At 42.6% G+C, this 24,340-nt stretch overlaps 1 long non-coding RNA gene and 1 pseudogene across 1 annotated transcript; one reads left to right on the top strand and one right to left on the bottom strand.

The window, feature by feature from the left end:
- The first annotated feature begins 5,110 nt into the window (after nt 1-5,110).
- On the top strand, nt 5,111-17,874 carry LOC105035586 (aspartic proteinase 36-like; annotated as a pseudogene).
- A 4,542-nt stretch (nt 17,875-22,416) lies between these two features.
- Nucleotides 22,417-22,893, bottom strand: LOC140853339 (uncharacterized). The gene is made up of 3 exons (XR_012136344.1): nt 22,799-22,893; nt 22,619-22,702; nt 22,417-22,538 (listed from the first exon to the last, which is right to left on the bottom strand). It is a non-coding gene; the product is annotated as an uncharacterized lncRNA (long non-coding RNA).
- Nucleotides 22,894-24,340: the final 1,447 nt, after the last annotated feature.

The raw sequence follows: 24,340 nt of genomic DNA, 5'->3' as shown, positions 1-24,340 counted from the left end.
CCTGCTCTGAAGGCCCTTCCTTGCGACTGTAGACCCATTTGCAGCCAATGGGCCTCTTCCCCTGTGGCAACTGCACCAATCGCCACGTCTGGTTCTTGTGGAGAGACTGCATCTCTTCGGACATCGCCTGGACCCACCGCTCTCTATCCTGGCTCTCAATAGCCTCCTGATATGTATATGGATCTCCATTTGCTGTCACCAGGGCATATGACAGCGTCTCCTCGAAGCCATATCGGTCCGATTGCCTGATGGTCCTCTTGGGCTTGTGTAGGGCAACATCGATATCAGTCCTCGGTCCAGCTCGCTCCTTCTGGACCTCTCTGCCTTGATCATCCATCCGAGTCCTCTCCATCTGTGGAGACACCTTACGTAGGTGCTCCACCTGAATGTCATGTCCTCCAGTAGTACCTGCAAGAGGCAAAATCAAAGAGGTTAGTTGTCCAGCAGCGCCCTACTGGACCTCCTCCTGCTCCTGCTGCTCCTCCATGCCTGCTCGTCTCCGTAGGACTGACTCCTCATCAAAAGTCACATCCCGACTAATGATGACCTTCTTTTCCAAGGGATCCCACAGTCTGTATCCCTTGACTCCTCGCGGATAGCCTAGAAACACCGCCTTACGTGATTTGGCATCTAGCTTGCTCCGCTCACCAGCTCCAATGTGCACATAGGCCGTGCACCCAAATACCCGTAGATGGCCCAGCCCAACTATCCTCCCAGACCACACCTCCTCTGGAAGCCTGCCATCCAACCTGGTGTGAGGTGATCGATTGACCAAGTAACCTGCTGCGTCTACTATGTCAATCCAGAACTCCTTTGGAAGCCCTGCCTGCAGCCTCATGCATCGTGCCTTTTCCAGAAGTATTCTGTTCATCCTCTCGGCCACCCCATTCTGCTGTGGAGTCTCCTTAACTGAGAAGTGTCTCCTGATCCCACACTCCTCACAGTAGTCTTGGAACTCTCTGCTGGTGTACTCTCCGCCATTGTCTGACCTCAGACACTTCACGCTCCTCCCCTGCTCCTTCTCCACCTCAGCTCTTCAGATCTTGAACTTGGTGAAGACCTCTGACTTCTCTCTCATGAAGTAAATCTAGAGTTTCCTTGAGAAATCATCAATCAGGGTCATGAAGTATCTGGCCCCATTCCTAGCTAAAACTGGGGCTGGTCCCCACACATCCGTGTGTACTAACTCCAGAGGGGCTGCACTGCGGGCTGTACTGATGTTGAACTGAACTCTTCTCTGCTTTCTCATCTGGCAAGGCTCACAAATCTCCCCTGTAGCACCATCCTCCAGATCAGATATGAGTCCTCTCCTGCTCAACTCCCTCAGCCCCTTGTCACCCATGTGGCCTAGGCGGTAGTGCCACATCCTGTAAGCCCCCTGCTGGTCCTGTGCTGCAGCTGCTGCATTAGACTCTCCGGTCACCACAGATCCTTCCATGCGATAGAGGTTATTGTCCAACCTCCTGCCTCTCATCACTACCATAGCTCCATTGGAGATGTTCAGTACTCCGCTTCTAGCTCTACTGCTGAAGCTGTATCCACTGCGCTCCAAGTAGCCTAGTGACACCAGATTCTTTTCCAGCTCCGGGATGTACTTTACATTTGTTAATGTTCTCACAATCCCATCAAACATCCTCACCCTGATTGTCCCTATCCCAGCCACCTTGCAAGGATGATTGTCGCCTAGAGTCACTGATCCCTCATCTGTCTTGGTGTATGTCGCAAACCAAGACCTGTGTGGTGTGTAGTGATGTGAGCATGCAGAGTCTAGTGTCCACTCCTCTGTGTAATGCCTGTGACCATCTGATACCACAAGTAGATCATCCTCCACCTGCTGCCCAGCAACTGCACTCACTGATTCTGAGCCACTTTTTTCTCCCTTCTTGCTCTTCCATAGTGGACATTCTCGCTTGAAGTGCCAGAACTCGTTGCACTTGAAGCATTTCATCTCTTTCTTTCCCTTCCTGGACTTAGACCGCCCTCGGGACTTGCTTCTGCCTCTGCCTCTACCTGTCCTCTCCCCTATTTCCAAACCCTCCTGGGGAGCCCGATCTCTGGTCAACTTTTTTCTTTGCTCATTAGACCTCAGCACCGAGACCATGTCCTCATATTCCAGAGTCTCTTTGCCGTAGAGCAGTGTAGTCACCAAAGAATCATATGATCCTGGGAGCGAACACAAAAGCAACAGGGACTTATCCTCCTCATCCAACTTCACCCCGATATTCATCAACTCCGTGCACAACTGGTCGAACCTCTAAATGTGACCAATCACATCAGATCTCTCCTGCATCTGAAGACTGTACAACCTCTTCTTCAGCGTCAGCTTGTTGCACATATTCTTCCCCATATAGATGGTGTGCAACTTCGACCAAAGGCCCTTTGGGGTCTTTTCTTCCAGCACCGAATACAATGCCGCATTCGCCAAATATCTTCTGATCACCGAGCATGCTTTCTTCTCCAACGATGCCCACTGTCTATCTATCATTCCCTCAGGCTTCTCATCCAAAGCCTGATCCAGATCTGCTTGCACCAGAAGATCCTCCATCCGGATTTTTCACATGGAAAAATTTTTCTTACCATCAAACTTCTCAAAATCGACCTTCATATTGCTGCCCATGATTGGATCCAAGCCAAACAAGCAATAACAAATCAAGAAGTGTAGAATATACCTTGATGGTACCTTGCTGAAAATTTTCAGCACTTGGGATCTTCAACTTCTCGCGCTTGGAACCGCTTCCTCACCACCGTGGCTCTGATACCAACTATTGAAGCACGATCCCGGCTCCTCCCATGGACCTTGGGTGCAGCAGAACCAGCAACGAACAAATCTGGAGACTTCTGGACTCGATCGAAGGCCCTTTACGAAATCAGCCTGGTTGCTGTCTTCTTCGTCAGCCTTTTGTTCTAGATGAAGAATGCCTCTGAAATCACCTCTAAAAAATCCAAGATCTGGTACCCAACCAGATCAGACCTGGACCGAGGTCTTCCAAATTTTAGATCTCAAATCAGGATATTCTAGATAGGGAAGAAGGTAGATGGAGACAGACCTTGCAGATCTGTCCTGCTGCAGCCTTTCCTGTAGATCTGTTGATGGAGATCTCACCCGCACCTCAAACGACCTCAGATCAACTCCAGATCTGAGAAGGACTTGTATCAACCTCTTTACAAGAGATCGCAGGTCCTGGACCTGATGTTTGGGCGGCTGCAAGAGAGGGAGAAGAGAGAGAGTCGGCGGCTGCAAGGGGGAAGGGGCTAGCGCCTCCTTGCTTTTCTTTTCTTTTATGGATCTGGCGGCAAGAAACCCTAGGGTTTCTTGCTCCTGGGGCGTGGAGAATGGCTGGAGAGAGAGAGAGAAGAGAGGGAGGGACTTGGGAGAAAGAGTTCTGTATTCCTTTGGCTTGATCAAACCTATACAAGTACATGTATATATAAACACAGGGTCAAGTGACCCAAATCCAAAACTCCCTTGACCAACTCTATGGGAGATTAGGTTAACTCAAGCCCATGTACACCCATGACTCGACCTAATCTTACCTATCCTGGGCTCAGACCTGGCCCATAAAGAGTTGATCCCTTGAGGCCCACATAACCTAGACCTCAAGAACCAGAAAGGCCCACAGCCTTTCAACCTAGGGCCCAACTAGCCCTAGAGCCTCCATGAAGCCCTCATGAAAGATGGACCTTGGCCTTGATCCCCTGGGCCTTGGGCACACCACCTGAATCACAACATTATGTATGCATTTATTTGTTATTTAAATATGGACCATACTAGAACACATTTAGCTACTAGAAAGTGATCTGAATACCTCAGCATGTTCGTTAAATGTGTCTTAAGATCAGAATACCTCATGTTCCTAAATTGTTTAGAGCTTGGTACCATGTAATTCTAATGATAGAATGGTACCCGGCTTGCCCTTGGGATGCTGGTTCACGCATGAACCAGGCTATCCTATTTGTCCTGGTTGGTGCCAGGTGGGACATGTTGACTTGAGACAATGGTACCTTGATACTTGGGATGGCCTGATTTCTCGAGATACATTTTTTAGATATTTTTCTCTTCTTTTCGATGCTAATGATCATTCTACTCTGTCGCTGGCATCCCAACCTATCCTTGTGTTGTACCAATCTAGGATGAAATTAGGACAAGTATATATTGTATTATTATTTTAAATATTTCATTCAAGATAACCGGGACATAATAATTGAAGGTGGCAATATTTTTTTTTTTTTTGCACATAATAATATTCGCTGAACCGATCTAAACCTAGTGGACATATTGAATCATACCGTACAATCCGATGTGAAATCTAGAACACCAAAAGAAAGAGAGAAAAAGAGAGATAGAGAGAGAAGGAGAAAGGGAGGGAGGGAGGAAAGGAGAGAGAAAAGTTAAAGAGGATGTCGGAGGAGGTCAAAGGGCCGCGAACCACTGTGATGCATGGGATATGATGAATCGGAGAGAGAAAAAAAGAAAAGGAGGGAGGGAGAGGGAGAGCCGACTGTGGTTGGCGGGGCCTCCTTAGCTTCATTGTGAAGTGACAAAAAATGTAAAGGATTGTGAATCATAATTGAAACAAGGACTTTTCACTCCTGTTTCAATTGGATGGAGAGGGATGGCTCTCCAGAGACCTCCCCAACTCTCCGACGGCCACCATCAGCCACAGCGACCTCTTCATCTCGTTTCCTCCCTTCAATTCATCTTATCCGAACATCACTGTGGTTTGTGACCTTTCGGCGGCCATCATCGTGACTGGCTGGCCACTTGTAATTCTTTTTTCCTCTCATTTTTTTTCTCTATCTCTCTCTCTCTTCCTCTCCGGATCATCCTTTCTTTAGCTTTCTTTGCGCGTCGGTTCGGATTTGATGCGGTCAGTATGGATGAATACAGAACTGTACGACTGGCATGGGTTCTACTTCCAGTTCAGTGAATCTCAGCACATATACTTTCAAGTTATTTTTGTTCTTGCCATGCTAACTAAAAATGATGAATATTTTAGTGCAAGTTTTCCTGGCATTTGAGTTGTTCTTACTTTAAAATAATATTTTGTGTCAGGCTTTGGATTTGTGAAACCCCATGTGACCTTGCTCGTCTTGTTGCATATTTTGTTATATCTACGACCCGAGGTTTCAACCTGAGTTGTCGAGTACATATGAACTGGTAAAATGCAATCTTGATTGTAGTTGCGATAAAAAGAAAACAGAGTGCGTTTATGAGAGGCGATATGCTGAGATGAGCTCTAGCAGTGGGGTGGTTGGGGAGGATGTTATATCACTTGGCAAAGAAAGTGAACTTAAGCCGCAGCATGCTATTTTTGGCTGTGAGTATTCAAAAATTAGTGCTTTGTTTAATCAATATTAGGATTTGATACCTGGAGATTTGATCTATATTGAACCCACAACGAGGTTTGCGATGGAAAATAGAGTCCAACGAGACTAAGAACATCCTAAATGGAGCTCGAACGGAGAAGATACATGCTTTTGAAGTTGGTATGCAATCCGAGACGATGGAGGATCTGTGGCGGCCGGCGGCAGGCCGGCAGAGCGACGGCGGCGCGGCCGCAGGTGGCGGGACGCGGCCAGTGCGTGGCAGCATGCGAGCCATGCACACAGGGCACAGCCTAGGCGCGGGTGCGCGGCTCGGGCCCAGGCGCCCGGCACGGGCACGGCCCAGGCCCGTGCGCGCGGGCCGGCCCAGGCCCAGGCGCCGCGCCTGGGGCTTGTACCTTAGTCCACCGTGGATCGGGTGGTCCACGGCCCAGTGCATGGACCGCGTGGGTATTTTCCATGCATTTCGTACGGTCCATGGCATTGTTTCGTGGACCAAAGCGCGATCAGATGGTCCAGGGAGCTCCCGGTCACGATCCAATGATCCGAGTTTGATTTGGGATTTGTTTGGGCATGTTTAGGGGATCTAATTTTTTACCTAATCTAATTAGGTTTAAGCCCTTTAAAAGGGCCTGATACTGTGAACAGAGGTTGTGGGGGCTTGGTTTTTCTCACGAGAACAGAATCTGACCCTGTGAAGTGAAGTGAGAGAGAGATCATGACGCTGTGAAGAAAAAGAGCAGGAGGCTTCTGGACAGCGGACAGCGGTCACTTCAGGAATTCAGGGGGTTCTTCCAAGAGAGAGAGCTTTTGTGAGGGAGAACTTTTTGTGAGAGAGAAATTGGGTGTACGAAGGTTGAGGATGAGATCTCCTCTTGTAAAATTTTTTTTTCATAGTGAAGTTTGCATGCCTCGTAGAGGCGAGCCCTTTTGTGGCTGATCCACATATTTTGATTGTTTTTGTTTTGTTTCTTCTTTCTTCCTGCTGCATCGCGCAGTACCGAAAAGGTCTTAGGAGGTGGTGTCCTGATCAGACATCCATCCAACAAATGGTATCAGAGCGAGGCGGTACAAAGACGCAGATTGCAGTGGTAGTGAGTAAGACTGAAGATGGAGAAGACAGGAACAATCAAGATAGAGATCAACAAATTTGATGGAAAGAGCAATTTCTCCTTATGGCAGGCAAGGGTGAAGGACGTGCTTATCCAACAGAGGTTGATCGATGTTCTCTTGTACGAGGAGAAGCCAACCATCATGGAGGTGTGGGATTAGAAACGGTTAAAGATGTAGGCGGTGAGTATCATCTGCATGTACTTAGCGGATGAGGTGGTGATCTATGTGCTGAGTGAGACTTCTCCGATGGTGCTGTGGTCGAAGCTCGAAGAGTTGTACATAGTGAAGTCTCTCACCAACACTCTTTTCCTCTGGAGGCAGTTTTACCAACTGTGGATGACTGAGGGACAAAGCGTGCAGGAGCATCTAAGCCACTTTCAGAAGATCCTTACCGACCTCCTCAGCGTTGGCGAGAATGTTGAGGAGAAGAACAGGATGCTGGTTTTGCTAGCGTCGCTTCCCCCTTCGTACGAGTCTTTGGTGACTACTCTTCTAGTAGGGAAAAGCACCATCAAGATGGACGAGGTCACCGTGGTGATACTTCAGAACGAGGTTCTCAAGAGGGAGAATCTAATTTCGAGCTCAAATGACGGTAGCTCAGCCTTGGTGGCTTTTGGAGGAGCAGGAGGTGGTAGACGAAGCGATAGGAGATCGCGATGAGGGCGGTCCAAGTCCAGGAGGGACTTGAGCAAAGTCAGATGTTATCAGTGTGAGGAGTTGGGGCATCTAGCAAGAGATTGCCCTCAACTCAAAAATTGGACAGTGGCTGCTGTAGCGACGGCCGGCAGTGATTTAGATGGAGATGTCCTAGAGATATCTGACGAAGTATCTACTTCTTTCCAGGAGTGGATATTAGATTTTTTATATCCTTATCATGTATGTTGTAGAGAGGAGCAGTTTGACTTTCTAGAGAACAGTGAGGGCACTATATATCTGTCGGATGGATCGAATTGTGCAATCAGAGGCATTGAGATGGTCAGCTAGAGGACATATGATGGTGCAGTGAGGAGATTGGGGGAGGTCCGATACATATCCGATTTCAGGCAGAATCTTATTTCACTAAGCAGACTGGATTCGAGAGGCTACAGGATGGTAGCTGGTGGAAATGGAGTAGAGGGGAAGAAATGGAGCAGAGGACATTATTACCTGACAGGGAGCCCAGTGTGAGGTAGAGCTTCAGGAGTCAGGTGGAGCCCAGAGCCAGGGGGAGCTCCAAGTGTAGATGGATCGGGCACGAGACAGGAGACTCGAGAGGATGAGAGGCGACGTCGCAAGGTGAGATTCCTATTGCCGTAGGATGATACCCCGAGCAGGTCTCAGATCAGAAGGAGCACAGCATACGACGGAGATGGGATCGAGCGGCCTGGCTCGACTCCCATGTTTGTCCATCCATGATCAGCAGGCGATTGCTCCAGGGCATGGGAGTGAGGAGATCCAGAAGCTCTCAGAGTTAGGAGGAGGCTGAATATCGAGTCGAGGTGAAGATTGTTAGGATTTGATATCTCGATATTCGATCCATATTAATCCCATAACGAGGTTCGCGATAAAAAATGGAGTCCAACGAGATTAAGAACACCCCAAACGGAGCTCGGATGGAGAAGATACGTGCTTTTGAAATCGGCATGCAATCCGAGACGACGGAGGACCGCCGACGGCTGGCGGCAAGACGGCGGAGCGGCGACGGCACGGCCGCAAGCGGCGGGATGCGGCCAGCGCACGACAGTGCGCAGGCCAGGCTCATAGGGCATGGCCCGACGTGGGGCACGCAGCCCGGCCTAAGCGCATGCGGGATGCGGCCCAGGCCCAGGTGCCCGGTGCGGGCGCGGCCTAGGCCCGCGCGCGTGGGCTGGTCCAGGCCCAGGCACCGCGCATGGGGCTTGTACCCCGGTCCACTGTGGATCGGGTGGTCCATGGCCCAGCGCGTGGACCGAGTGGGCATTTTCCACGTGTTTCGCGCAGTCCATGGCACTGTTCTGTAGACCAGTGTGCGATCAAATGGCCCAGGGAGCTTCCGGTCACGATCCAACGGTCTGGGCTTGATCTGGGGTTTGTTTGGGCCTGTTTTGGAGATATAAACCTATTCTAATTAGGTTTAAGCCCTTTAAAAGGGCCTGATACTGTGAACAGAGGTTGTGGGGGCTTGGTTTTTCTCACGAGAACAGAATCTGACCCTGTGAAGAGATAGAGAGATCGTGACGCTGTGGAGAGAAGGAGCAGGAGGCTCTTGAATAGCGGACAGCGGTCATTTCAGGAGTTCAGGGGGTTCTTCCAAGAGAGAGAGCTTTTGTGAGGGAGAACTTTTTGTGAGAGAGAAATTGGATGTACGAGGGTTGACGGTGAGATCTCTTGTTGTAAAATTTCTTTTTCATAGTGAAGTTTGCATGTCTCGTAGAGGCGAGCTCTTTTGTAGCTGATCCACGTATTTTGATTGTTTTTATTTTATTTCTTCTTTCTTCCTACTGTATCGCGCAGTACCGAAAAGGTCTTGGGAGGTGGTGTCCTGGTCAGACATCCACCCAACAAGTGGTATCAGAGCGAAGTGGTACAAGGATGCAGATTGCAGCGGTGGTAAGCAAGATTGAAGATGGAGAAGATAAGAACAATCAAGATGGAGATCAACAAGTTTGATGGAAAGAGCAATTTCTTCTTGTGGCAGGCAAGGGTGAAGGACGTGCTCATCTAGCAGAGGTTGATCGATGCTCTCTTGTGCGAGGAGAAGCCAACCACCATGGAGGTGCGGGATTGAAACCGGCTATAGATGCAGGCGGTGAGTACCATCAGCATGTACCTAACAGATGAGGTGGTGATCCATGTGCTGAGTGAGACTTTTCCGACAGTGCTATGGTCGAAGCTCAAGGAGTTGTACATGGTGAAGTCTCTCACCAACACTTTTTTCCTCTGGAGGTAGTTTTACCAACTGCAGATGACTGAGGGACAGAGCGTGCAGGAGCATCTAAGCCATTTTCAGAAGATCCTCACTGACCTCCTCAACGTTGGCGAGAATGTTGAGGAGAAGACCAGGATGCTGGTTTTGCTAGCATCGCTTCCCCCTTCGTAGGAGTCCTTGATGATTGCTCTTTTAGTAGGAAAGAGCACCATCAAGATGGACAAGGTCATTGCGGTGATACTCCAGAACGAGGTTCTCTGGAAGGAGAACCCGGCTTTGAGCTCAAGTGGTGGTAGCTCAGTCTTGGTGGCTTCTGGAGAGCAGGAGGTGGTAGACAGAGCGACAGGAGATTGTGACGAGGACGGTCTAAGTCCAGGAGGGACTTGAGCAAAGTCAGGTGTTATCGGTGTAAGGAGTTGGGGCATCTAGCCAGAGATTACCCTCAACTCAAAAATTGGACGGTGGCTGCTGTAGCGACGGCCGACAGCGATTCAGATGGAGATGTCCTGGAGATATCTGACGAGGTATCTACTTCTTCCCAGTAGTGGATATTAGATTATTTATGCCCCTATCATGTATGTTGCAGAGAGGAGCAGTTTGACTCCCTGGAGAACAGTGAGGGCACTGTATATCTGCCGGATGGATCGAACCATACGATTAGAGGTATTAGGACGGTCAGCTGGAGGACACATGATGGTACAGTGAAGAGATTGGAGGAGGTCCAATACATATCCGATTTCAGGCAGAATCTTATTTCACTGAGCAGACTGGATTCGAGAGGCTACAGGATGGTAGCTGGTGGAGGAATCCTGAGGGTGCTACGTGGCGATAGGATTGTGCTAGAGGAGAAGAAGAGGAGCAGAGGATGTTATTATCTGGTAGGGAGCCCAGTGCGAGGTGGAGCTTTGGGAGCCAGGTGGAGTTCAGAGCGAGGTGGAGCTCCATGTGCAGATGGATCGGGCACGAGACAGGAGACTCGGGAGGATGAGAGGCGACATCGTAAGGTGAGATTCCTATTACCATAGGATGTTGTCCCGAGCAGGTCTCAGGTCAGGAGGAGCACAGCATACGATGGAGATGGGATTGAGCGGCCTAGCTCGACTCCCATGTTTGCCCATCCCTGATCAGCAGGCGATTGCCCCAGAACATGGGGACAAGGAGATCCAGAAGCTCTCGGAGGTAGGAAGAGGTCGAATGTCGAGTCGAGATGGAGATTGTTAGGATTTGATATCTTGAGATTCGATCCACATTGAGCCCACAGTAAGGTTTGCGATAAAAAATGGAGTCGAATGAGATCAAGAACACCCCAAACGGGACTCAGACGGAGAAGATACGTATTTTTGAAGTCAGCACGTAACCCGAGATGATGGAGGACCACCGACGGCTAGATGCTGCATGGGCCCAGGCGCTCGATGCGGGCCGGCCCAGGCCCGTGCGCGCGGGCCGGCCTAGGCCCAGGCACCTGCATGGGCCCTGTAACCCGATCCACCGTGGATTGAGTGGTCCACAGCCCAGTACGTGGACCACGTGGGCAATTTTCATGCATTTCGCACGGTCCACGGTACTGTTCCATGGACTGATGTGCGATCAGACGGCCCAAGGAGCTCCCGGTCATAATCCAACGGTCCAGGCTTGATCTAGGGTTTGTTTGGGCCTGTTTAGGAGATCTAAACCTAATCTAATAAGGTTTAAGTCCTTTAAAAGGGCCTGATACTGTGAATAGAGGTTTTGGGGGCTTGGTTTTTCTCACGGGAACAGAATCTGACCCTGTGAAGAGAGAGAGACTGTGACGCTGTGGAGAGAAGGAGCAGGAGGCTCCTGGATAGCAGACAACGGTTACTTCAGGGGTTTAGGGGGTTCTTCCAAGAGAGAGTTTTTGTGAGGGAAAACTTTTTGTGAGAGAGAAATTGGGTGTACGAGGGTTGAGGGTGAGATCTCCTCTTATAATTTTTTTTTTTCATAGTGAAGTTTGCATGCCTCATGGAGGCAAGCCCTTTTGTGGCTGATCCATGTATTTTGTGTCACGGCCCAGCCCATCGAGCTCTTGGGCCTGGCAAATCCTGTAGAGCCCAACAAGAAGCCCGACGGGGGGGGGGGGGAGAAGGACTCCTAACTGGAGTGCTCTTCCTCTCCGGCTCTGACAAAATCAGATCTATAGAGTCCGATTAGGGGTAGAAAATCACCTCTATAAAATCTCCCTTTTCTCCTCTAAGGCTAGCCACGACGAGCACCAGATTTTTTCTTTTATTTTTTTCGAATTTTTTCATTGAAGCCGCGGATGTCCTCATCATGTTCATCTCAAATACTTGCCAGAGACCTCGCCAGAGTCGGAGGTAAGCCCTTCTCCTCTTTCTTCTCTTCCTTCCCCTCCTTTCCATGGCACGGTGCACCCTCGCCGGCTGTCGGGATCGTCGAAAAATCCATAAAACATCATGACCTTGTTTTGCTCTGTTCGGACGAGCCATCTTCCTCACTTTTTCGACCACCGGCGCCATCGTTTGCAACATCTCACCCCTAGGATAGGACCCTCACCTCTCTACCTATTGTCCTCGGGAAGCCTTGGCCATCGACGACTGGCCAATGATTAGAAAACAAGGGGAAAAAATGTGGGTCCCTGTTTTTCAAATTTTTTCTTCATCGGCCACTCCTTTGCTCTCTGCTGTCAGCCGTCGCTGCCGAACCTCCGACTGTGCTGCTGCCTTCGTCGGAGCCGAGCCACCGAGCCTCCCTCTGGTCCTCCCCTGTTTGGCCAAGAAAGAGGAAAGAAAGAAGAAGACGGGAAGGGAAGAAGAGAAAGAAGAAAAGAAAAGAAAAAAAAGAAAAAAAAAGAAAAGAAAAAAAAAATAGAAAAAAAAGAAGGAAAGAGAGAATTTCTTCTCCCTTTTTTCTCTCTCTTTTCTCTCTCCTCTCTCTACCTTCTCTCTCCAATTTCTCTATCTAGATTCTTTGTTTATTTTCTCTCTCTAGATCTTGTCTCTCGCTTTATGGATTTTGTCTCTCTAGAGTCATATTCTCTCTTTGATTGCATCACGGACCCTAGGATAAATTTGAAATAAAAATATGATGACCTGAGATTGCTCTGAAATTCATGCAATAGATTAGATCCTGGTCCGATCCATATTCGAAATTGATAACATCAATCATGGTTAATTTATATTAAGTCACTTTGATAGGACCTCTGATGATCTCGATCATGATTGCCTCATTTGGAGGGTATGAACTTTTTCTCTCCACTTTCTCTCTCTAAAATTTTCTCTCTTCATGAATTTTCTTTTTCTAAAAGTCTTGTAGACCAATGGAGGGTCCAGATACTCAGACAAATCCTAATTTTGGTTAATTTTAAGTGAGATCCTAGATTTTTGTTATCAGGATCGATTATCGATAATTTTCTCGATATATAATTTTTATATTTGATCAGGGTCTTCAATGATTGTCTGCATAAGACATCGAGTGGAATATCTTATTAGAGAAATTAATAAATCAAAGAAGAACATTGATTTCTATTCTTGGATCAGTCACCAGTAAAGATAAGAATCTCTGTACATGATCACTATTATATATGCTATTTACCGTTGATTTTGCATCATTGGTTTTGCATCGTTGGATTTGAGATCGATGAATTTGCTATATCCGAGACACCATTATTTGCTTATATGATTTTGAGCATGAGTATATTATGTTAGTATATATGTATCAGAGATTGATGGTATGATTATATGGATATGACATATCTAAATTGATCATAATGTAAGTCGAAATTGATTTGATGAAATCAACATATAATGATTAAATGAAAAAGAGAGATATGGTATGGACTAGCCTTGTCATGTGGAACAGTCCGTCAAAAACTTATACCTGGGACAGCCCCCATTGGCTTATAGGTGGATCAGGTGGCTATGAGCTTATGCTTAAGACAGTCCGTCAGGAGCTTATGCCTGGGACAGCCCCCACTGACTTATAGGTGGATCAGCCGGTCAGGAGCTCATGCCTGAGACAGTCCATCAAGAGCTTATGCCTGGGACAGTCTCTCACGAATTTTTGTATGTGGGACAGCCGGTCAGGAGCTCATCCTGGGACAGTCTTGAAAGGCTTTTAAGTAGAAATTGATTCGGATGATGACTGAGGTATAGATTTGGTTAGTCCAGAGCCAAAAAGAAAAAGGTTAAAAATCATGTGATTATGAAAAGAGAAATGAAAAATAAGATATGAAATAATTATTGAACAAAAGTATTTCACCTGTTAACATATGATGATGCATTTCTTTTGATAAGACAGATAATTTATAGATGTTTATATTATTCCGGATATTGAACATAAGATTTTATATTTTATTGCTTATCTTTATTTTCAGATTATATTATTATATCAGTGTGATATAGAAATTCTTACTGGGCTGTAAAGCTCACATCCATTCATCTTTCTTTTTCTTCTCAGAGTTACGGGATATTCATGATTGGCTATGGCATGGTTTTGCGAGTGAGCAAATGTATAGATAGAGTGTCATGATACCTTATCAGAGGATTGAAGAAGTTTTATTTGTAATTATATAAATTTTATTAATTATTATTAAAATTAGATATTATGAATATTGTGGTTGTAATGAAATATTTGTGGTCCTGTATATTCTTTAGGATTTGCTCTAAGGAGTGTACGATCATCATGTATCCGATCCGAATGTTAGATTCGAAACGTGATATTTTGATTATTTTTATTTTATTTTATTTTATTTTTACTATATCATATAGTATCAAAAAAATTTTAAAAAATAATATCTTGATCAGACATCCATCCAACAGTCAACATGCTGATGGCATAATGGGTCTGGGCCGTGTTCAGCTGAGTGTCATGGACCAGCTTGTTGAAAAGGGTGTAACAAGTGATTCGTTCTCTTCATGTTATGGTGGATGGATATTGGTGGGGGTGCAACGGTTCCCGGTGGTATCTCTCCTCCTGACAAGGTCTTTTCATGTTCGGACCCTGGCCGCAGGTATTTCTTGTCGCAGCATTTTAGGAGTAATCAGACGTATGGATTTTCTTTTCAGTTACATTTAATGTATCGCCCACATTTACTCTAGTCTCGGGATGGCAACAGCCCGTATTACAACATTGAACTGAAGGAAATTCATGTGGCGGGAGGCGATTGCAACTGGATCCAAGTATTTTTGATAGCAAGCATGGAACTGTCTTGGATAGTGGAACCACATATGGATATCTACCAGAAGAAAGCTTTCACAGCATTTACAGATGCTGTAAGATTTCTTTCCTTGAAATTTCAGTACCACAATGTAGCTACACTTTACGAAGTGATGAAAAATACATTATGCATTGATATTTGATGCAGATATTTGTGTTGTTTATAAAGTGTTAAAAGAACAACTTTGTTAAGGGTGGCATACACCGAAGGGAACTTACTTTGAGTGTGCTCGCATACTTCTAATGAAGTGTTACAATTTTTCTTGTGTCCATAACATAGAAGTAGGATGAAACAAGTGTTCTCAATCTAAAGTACCACTCAAAAGTCAACTAAATACAAAATTTAATGCATATGCAATCAGTTACATATGGATGCTTGTACAAAATTCATTGCATTATAACATTATATATGGATGCGCACTTTTATTTCCTACTATCACACATGGGTTCGATTTTTGTGAGGTTAAATTTTTGGATGCTTCATGCCAAGCGTCTAGCTAACATCAGTTGAACTCAAATGTCACATTAAGCAGTTTATATAGTTTCAACAAGATGCCAACAACATTAGATTTTAATCTGTGTGAAGAAATTTGGTGGGTTGTTTCTAACAAGATTAGACGTGGCATTTCTGCTAGTAGGCCCAAAGATCAAACAAAAGTACTGTATGTCAGATCGTCATCAATAGATCTGGTTTGCAGTCTTGGCATGACTGGTGGATTAGAATATGACTTCTATTGTTGCTTTCGAATCAAATCTTGTCCTAAGAAATGGAGAATTATGTTCACTATGCACCTCTTTCTCTTCCACTCTCGGTTACTTTCCTGCCCCACCTGAACCCGCGCGCCCCTCTCCATTCTCTTCTCCTTGCTTCTCCCTTTCTATCTCTTTATTTGTGCCTTTCATTTGTCTCTCTCTTCTCTCCTTTTATGTTTACTTTATTTTTCAACATACTTCTGTCTTTTATTTCCTTTCCTCCCTCGTTAAGTATGGAATGTGAAAACAGAAATGCTTAATTTATTTTCAGAGGAAATGAGCGTGAACCCAAATTCGTTAAGCAATGAAAAATATATTCTCTAAAAGATGCATAATTTAAGAAGAAAATGAAAATAGAGATTCATAATTTAATAATAACATCAACCACCTAAAACCATAGCATTATGTCAATATTCATATAATATTCATACAATGTAAAGGTCCACAATCTAATATCCTGATATAGCATCATCTGTCAGGCATTAATAACATCATGGATAAAATAAAGATGTCCAGAATCATATAACATCAACTTCCACCACTTCCTTTTCTCCTCTTCTCTCCCACTTTCCCATTCTTCTCTCTCTTTGGCCGTGGTATCAGACTGATCTCCCTTTAATAATTAGCTGCTGGACTGGCTAAATTGGAGCTAATTGCTGGACAGGTTCAATTGGAAACTGGTTCAGCCCTCCATGATCTTATGTGCCCGCCATGCTACAATGTCATAGTGTCTGCCATATTGGCTTTTGCCATATGAGGCCATCAAAGGTGTACAGGTTTTGGGCCGAAATTGCCACAGGTTATGGCTGCCCTTTTTTAAAATAATGTCTGCTAGTGACTTATTTCTTATGAAGTTTATGGCATATATCCTATCTCCTCACCTTGTTGCAGTGATCTATTTCTCTCTCCTGTTGTTGCAGAATCACATTCCATCAGCTTCTCAAATCATCATTCTGTATCTGCCATGGGCCATTCATGGGAATTTGATTTCTCAGATTCTTCTATAATACATTTTTACTCTTAATGATATGTTACCATTTTTTTGTGTAATACTTTCCCTCCTAAATGACATGCACCAAAAACACCACATTGTAGACTTCAAGTTGTTGATTCTTCATTTCTAAACTAAGTTCTATGGTGGTTCTAGTTGTTGGTGGAATTTCATATGTTTGGATGACTTTCTGAGTAAAAACTTGATGCTCATGTGTGCTATATCAAATTTCATACAGGCTGTAAGCAAACACTATGGGATGCTAACAGTCTTGGTTTCATGTATGCTATATATTTGCCCAGCTTAATTGATTGCAATTGTATGATTGGTGAGAAGTCTTGAGGTGCTGTCACTCCAGAGATTTCTTTTTTTTTTTTTTTTTGTTCTTCTTAAATTTCATCTTTTCTATGTTTAGGTTGAGAAGGTGATTATTGATACTTTTAAATGTTTTCAATTTCTTTTTACATGTGTATGGTGCTTGTAATTAGATTGGATAAATATTTGAGATTGTATTTCGGTCATTAGTAAGCATAAGCACTTCAGATAAGCTATTATATTTTAAATACAACTTCTGCAGATGTAATCTCTATAAATCTGATGCTTTTTTACAAGCATTTGATGAGTTGGCATATCTGCTGCTGGACCACTTGATTCTCATATTTCCATTTTTTGAGGCTTCACAGATCACGAGCAAGCTTCATTCCCTTGAGCAAACCCATGGCCCATATCCAATTTACAAAGGCATTTGCTTTGCTGGTGCTGGAAGGTAATGCCTGTAATATGACTTTTTTACTCTGAAATGCTTGTAGACATATATTCCATGATTTCAGTTCTTAAATAAACAACCTTACATGTATTTGCCCAGTGATGTCTCGCAACTCTCAAAAACCTTTCCAGAGGTTGATATGGAATTTGGCAATGGACAAAAGCTCTCACTTTCTCCTGAAAAGTATTTGTTCCGGGTAATATTGCGAGCTATTATTAATTTTACTGCCTAGTTGGTAGCACTTGTTTAGCTGCTATCTTGTTATTTGATGATGCTTTGATTCTGAACTCTTTTGATGCGGTAACTGATGCCTTTCTCTTTTCTTTTCATATGTTATTCGAAATAAAGCATTCAAAAGTTCAAGGCACTTATTGCCTGGGAATCTTTCAGAATGGAAAGGATCCAACAACACTGTTAGGTGGTACGATCGCTTAGATCTTAGAGGAATTTATTTTCTAATAATTTTTTTCTTTCTGATGCTTGCTTATGCCAGCTCCATTTGTAAGTTCTATATAGTTGTAGTGCTGGCACTTCTATATGTTGTCATTGTCAGTACAGTAGTTCCACTTCTCTTTTTTTAAATAAATCCATGCTGATTTATTTTTCTTTTTCATGATCAAAAGCCAATAGGTGCAACTTATCGTATTGGTGTTCTCATTGATAGGAATTATTGTTCACAGTACTCTGGTAACCTATGATCGTCAGAATCAAACAATTGGGTTTTTGAAAACTAACTGTTCTAAACTATGGGAGAGGCTGCATATCAGTGGGGGCTCCTTCACCAGCACTTTCATCTTCATCCAACACAAATTCGACAACAGAAACATCACCAGCATTGGGTCCTAACGGACTTGTTGAAAAACAGAAAAAATATAAGAGAAGGTGAAGACGAGGATTCAGAGAAAAAAAGGAATACTTCTCTAAGACCAAAAGGATCCTTTTTATTAATTTTCATGGGCTCAATTTAGGAATTATATAAATATATTTCTCTCTAATTAGACGATTGCATTCCTAATCAGAGGGATTCAATTTAGGAATTATACAAATATATTTTTCTTTAATTAGACGATTGCATTCCTAATCAGAGGGATTCAATTTAGGAAATGTCTCGCAACTCTCAAAAACCTTTCCAGAGGTTGATATGGAATTTGGCAATGGACAAAAGCTCTCACTTTCTCCTGAAAAGTATTTGTTCCGGGTAATATTGCGAGCTATTATTAATTTTACTGCCTAGTTGGTAGCACTTGTTTAGCTGCTATCTTGTTATTTGATGATGCTTTGATTCTGAACTCTTTTGATGCGGTAACTGATGCCTTTCTCTTTTCTTTTCATATGTTATTCGAAATAAAGCATTCAAAAGTTCAAGGCACTTATTGCCTGGGAATCTTTCAGAATGGAAAGGATCCAACAACACTGTTAGGTGGTACGATCGCTTAGATCTTAGAGGAATTTATTTTCTAATAATTTTTTTCTTTCTGATGCTTGCTTATGCCAGCTCCATTTGTAAGTTCTATATAGTTGTAGTGCTGGCACTTCTATATGTTGTCATTGTCAGTACAGTAGTTCCACTTCTCTTTTTTTAAATAAATCCATGCTGATTTATTTTTCTTTTTCATGATCAAAAGCCAATAGGTGCAACTTATCGTATTGGTGTTCTCATTGATAGGAATTATTGTTCACAGTACTCTGGTAACCTATGATCGTCAGAATCAAACAATTGGGTTTTTGAAAACTAACTGTTCTAAACTATGGGAGAGGCTGCATATCAGTGGGGGCTCCTTCACCAGCACTTTCATCTTCATCCAACACAAATTCGACAACAGAAACATCACCAGCATTGGGTCCTAACGGACTTGTTGAAAAACAGAAAAAATATAAGAGAAGGTGAAGACGAGGATTCAGAGAAAAAAAGGAATACTTCTCTAAGACCAAAAGGATCCTTTTTATTAATTTTCATGGGCTCAATTTAGGAATTATATAAATATATTTCTCTCTAATTAGACGATTGCATTCCTAATCAGAGGGATTCAATTTAGGAATTATACAAATATATTTTTCTTTAATTAGACGATTGCATTCCTAATCAGAGGGATTCAATTTAGGAATTATACAAACACTACAAGAAATTTAATATTTTGCGATGAAATTTTTTCATCGCTAAAAATCATATTTTCGTCGCTAAAAGTATTTGCGACGAAATATATCGTCGCTAAAAATTTGTAGAGAAAGTCTCGTAGCAAAAGACCTTAGCGACGAAACGATTTTATTTCGTCGCAAAAAATAGTAAACCTAGACAACGAAGTATGTGCTGTATTAGCGACGAAAATATTTTGTCGCAAGATCTTAAATTTTCGTCGCTAAAATTGTAACGAAAAATAATTTCGTCGCTAAATATAGTGATTAAAAAAATATATTCTCTTATTTTTTGCGATGAAACTTTCCTTTCGTTGTAATTTTTTGCGACGAAAACGAAATTCGTCGCAAAACTTAGCGACGGATTTCGTCGCAAACAAAATTTGTCGCAAAATTTTGTCGCAATAATTGCGACGAAAAAATATTCGTTGCTATAATTGTGATGAAATAAAAATTTTATCGCTATAATGGCGACGAAAGAAAATTTTCGTCGCTATAAGGGCGACGAAATAAAAAAATTCATCGCTATAATTACGACGAAATAAAAATTTCGTCGCAAAAAAGTTAAAATTTTTAGCGACGAAACTTTTTTTTCGTCGCAAAAATAGCAATGAAATAAAAAATTTCGTCACGATGTATAATAAAAATTTTACTTTTTTGGGTTCACAAATTTTTTTGCGACGAAATTAATATTTCGTCGCTAAAATAAATTTTGGATAAAAAATTAAATTTTTATTTTTTTTTCAAAAAAAATCTGCTCAAATACAAATTCTCTGATCAAATATATTTTAAATAAATAGTATATTTGTCACGCCCCAAACCCAGCACCTGAGTTGGGCACATGATACGGCTACACAAACCCTAGAGCAGCACCCTAGGATCATGTAAGGCCTAAAATTTAACACTTCAAATTTTAAATAACCAATTAAATACCAAAACAATCAACCGATGTCACAGCTTCAAATCGAAAGCAAACTTGTTCAATACAATTATTCAAATGTTCTTTGGCATCAGAGAATTTAAACTAACTAAATTACTAAGGCTTCAGTTCTTATTTGCTCTCGCCCAAACCGCCCAAACTACGCATCCTGTAGGTCTGAAAAAAAAATAAGAAAGAAATATGAGCTTCTCTAGCTCAGTAAGAATCATTACACATGTACATCAAACTAGTAGATAAAATTAATATTTCTAAAACCAATACAATTGAGAAAACACATAGGTATATAATAACTGGAATATTGTCACAAATATGCATATATATATCATTATACATCATCAGGTGAAATCTTCATTCATTGTTTGAATTTCATATTATATGTTTCATTCTTCACATCTTTGGAATGACAACCTTTTATTCTTTTTTGGCTTTGGACTACCAGGATCATGCGACGATCTTTTATTCGGATCGATTTCTATGATCTTCTTCGGATCGAAATATTCATGATCTTTCTCGGATCAAAGTGGCCATGATCTTTCTCGGATCAAATCATTCATGATCTTTCTCGGATCAGATTCTTCATGATCTTTCTCGGATCATATTCTTCCACACACAAGCCTGTGGGGGTTATCCCAGGCATAAGCTCCTGGCAAGCTATTCCACATGACAAGGCCAGTCCAAACCATATTTTTCTTTCTTCTCATTATCATGAAATTATAATATTTGACTTGATTAATCAATTCAAATTTTGCAGTGTACTCAAAATAAACATATCATAACTATATAATCATGCCATTATATGCTTTGATGAAAATATATTCATGCTCGCAACCACACAAGTAAATGTCAACATTTTACATATGATAAATTCATTAATTTCAAATCCAACGATGCAAACTATCAGTAAAATAATATATACATGTGATGATGATCATGTATAATGATTCTTACCTCGATAATTGAGAATTCAAATTCACAACCTTATAGTCCGAAAATCAAGCTCTACTCGTTGTCTCCCTAATCGTTAGACTGTTCTCCTATCAAACAAAAATAAATTAATTTAACCAATTTTTTTTTTTATATTTATTGAAGTTATCTGACTCATACCCATGTCCCCCCTTTATATATATATATATATGTATGTATATATATATATAATTATATTATATATATATATGTACTTTTTAATTTTATTCATTATTATTATTATTATATATATATATATATTATTTATTATTATTATTATTTTTTATTTATTTATTTGAAGAAGAGAGAAGAGGCTTCTTCTTCTTCTCTTCCTCATGTTCAAAAACAGGGACCCGAGCCCCATCCGAAACTCTCCCCACATCCCGACCCAGAGAGCACCTCCAGCCACCTTCCCCGGCAATGTCCGACACCGGCGATGCTACCGTGTCGGTGGCAGTGCCAACCTCCTTGTTGCCGGCGGTGGAGAAAGAAGAAAAGTCACACAAACAGGGTATCCCTGTTTGAGCCCGAACCGGCTCCTCGCCGGCTTCCGAACACCCCATGACCGGAGGGACTAGACCGAAAGGAAGGAGGAAGGAACATACCTTGTTCCGGCGGCCAAAAACAGCTCTGACGACCCCTTTTTCTTCCGATCAACCACCACGAAAAACTTTGAGAAAAAATCCCTCAATCCCTTGATTTACTTCGAAATTTTTGTTGTAATTTCCTAAGAGAGGACGGGGGATCTTATAGTGGAGGTTTCCTACCCTAGCCGGACTCTTTGAGTCCAATTTTGCCAGAATCGTGAAGGAAGAAGACTCCGGCTAGGAGTCTTCCTCCTCTAATTTTTTTTTTTTTTTGTGCTGTTGGGCCGTCTGGACTACAGGCCCAAGTAACTGGGCCGCTACAATATTAACACAATAAAAATATTCTAATTCAAAATACTAATTCCAAGTATCAAAAAGTTTCATAACCATCTTTGTCATATACAAAAATATAAGTCCATACACCATTTTAAATTTAAAATAACTACAAACTAGGTATGATCTGACTCGTTGGCCTCGTTCCCTTCTCCAGGCGTCGATCCCTGACCCGATATGTGTCGCGATGGTGGTGCAGAGGCGGCATCATGTGACTGTAGAGGTGCTAACTCAGAAGCATCAATATCGAGCCGTCCCGCCACCGCAGCTACTATCCTCTCGAGTGTCTGACTACAATTCATCCAGTAACTAATCTGATCTTGCATCATGCTTATGGATGTCCTAACTGCCTCTGGCACCGATGCATCATCAGACCGATCGGATGACGAACTGCATAATTTTTTTGACTGCATGCTATGACCAGATCCTAGCTGCCGCCCAAGGACGGTATCCAAAATCGTATCATCTGTCATCAAACAAACCTGCTGCGATCCAGTATCACCATCAGATCCCACCTCCCTCGTCGCCTGCTCTCTCAATTCTAACATTTTTTCCTTCACAATAAATCAAATAAAATCATAATTTTTTTTCAAACTCTTTAAAAGTATTCAAAATGTAGAGTAATGATACTTACATGACGCTGCCTCGCCTCCTCGGTCACGAACTCGCCACTCTTGTTTTGATAGAATTTAGCATAGGCGTCGACTCCGGATAGTCCCTATTCAAACAAAAAAAAAAGAAAAAAAAAGATATCAAAATAATATAAATATTTAATAAGAAGTTACAAAGTATGATTGCAAATGTAGTTACGTACCATCCTCTTCATTCCCTGTGCAAAAGAGGCACTTCCTTGCGTGTGAATAGAATCAATCTTACTCCTATTCACCTTATTCGCCTCCGATCGTCGCTACAAAATACATACAATTATAACCAATAAAGGATATAACAAAATTAAAATAACTTGAAACACTAGACATACCTGAAATACCTCACTTCCAAAATGCTCACATAACCACCGCCAATCATCACTAGACCCAGCTCAATTTCTGTATGGTTGGGTCACAGGATCAATCTCCTTCACCTGTAGCTCATTGTAGTATTTATGAAGCCTACATCGCCGATCTCTGTATCTATTTGCAGTCATTTTGAGAATACATGCCGTCACTTCTTCGTCGGTGCAATCCTCGAAGTCAATATTATCCTACATAGTCATCATACCAAAAAGCAAATACATAAAATTATTCATATAATAAAAAATTTATTTATATAACCAAAAATAATATGGATCATGTAATGATATGCAAGACATCCAAATTTAATTCTTACCTTGATGTGAGAGACTAGAGCATCACGGTATCGAGGAGCTACATGCTTGAAACTTTCAGCAGCCCACGGAAAATGATTCCACATATACAAACTGATCTCATTGGCGATGATACTAGCCTCTGTGCCAACCGGATGATCTCAAAATATTTGTACCTTCGGCTTTTCATTGTGTGTATGCACATATTTTTCCAAAACAAGACCCCTACTAGGACCACGCACTGCATGTCGATGCTGTGTTCCTACATGTAAAAATTGGTGAAATGAACATATATCATGTATCACTAAATGCATATAACAAAAAAAAATATATAGTTTATAAATTGATAGAGATGTACCTGTAAGGGGATGATGCTGCGGTGCCATGACCTCTGGCTGGGCAAGCTCTAGCTGAGCACTAGTCTGCTCTGTGGACTCGGGCAACTGAGTCTCATCTAAATTCTCTGACTCATCATGCAAAATGCTAAAGTGAGGATGTGTATCATCAAGTGGAGCCTGCTGCCTACCCCGTGAACATCTACGTCCAGGACCAGTAATGATGCTGCAATGATTAAAATAATTTAAATCAGCACGTAATCAAAAAAACTCAAGTATTACATGATATAACAAAAAAATAAATTGACTTACTTATTCATATTAATTATTGTTCTCAGATTCTGAACTCGTGTCCATATAGTCATCTTCGACGGGAGTCATAGAAGACTTCGATCCTGAAGTGCTATCATCATCGTCATTAATGAAGTCATTATTGGATCGTGCTCGTGCCCGTGCCCTTATCGACGATCTAACAATAGAAACATCCTCAGGTTCATAGTCGTCTCTTTGTAATTGTCCTATGTCAATCATATCATCTGGCACTAATATGTTACCTGGTGCTTGCATTTGATATGCTTCGTTTTCAATAATTACACGGATTTTATTCTCTAGATCTTCATTGTTCGGGCATGTGAAAAGTGCGGGATCAAACAAATGCCTATGCTGAGCCCTTATTGCAACTTGCCAAGGCTCTTTCATTTTGTTATCATCAATATAC

The sequence above is a fragment of the Elaeis guineensis genome, chromosome 13 (assembly GCF_000442705.2).
Source record: "Elaeis guineensis isolate ETL-2024a chromosome 13, EG11, whole genome shotgun sequence".
Classification (NCBI taxonomy): domain Eukaryota; kingdom Viridiplantae; phylum Streptophyta; class Magnoliopsida; order Arecales; family Arecaceae; genus Elaeis; species Elaeis guineensis.
This window is presented reverse-complemented; position numbering and strand designations above follow the sequence as displayed.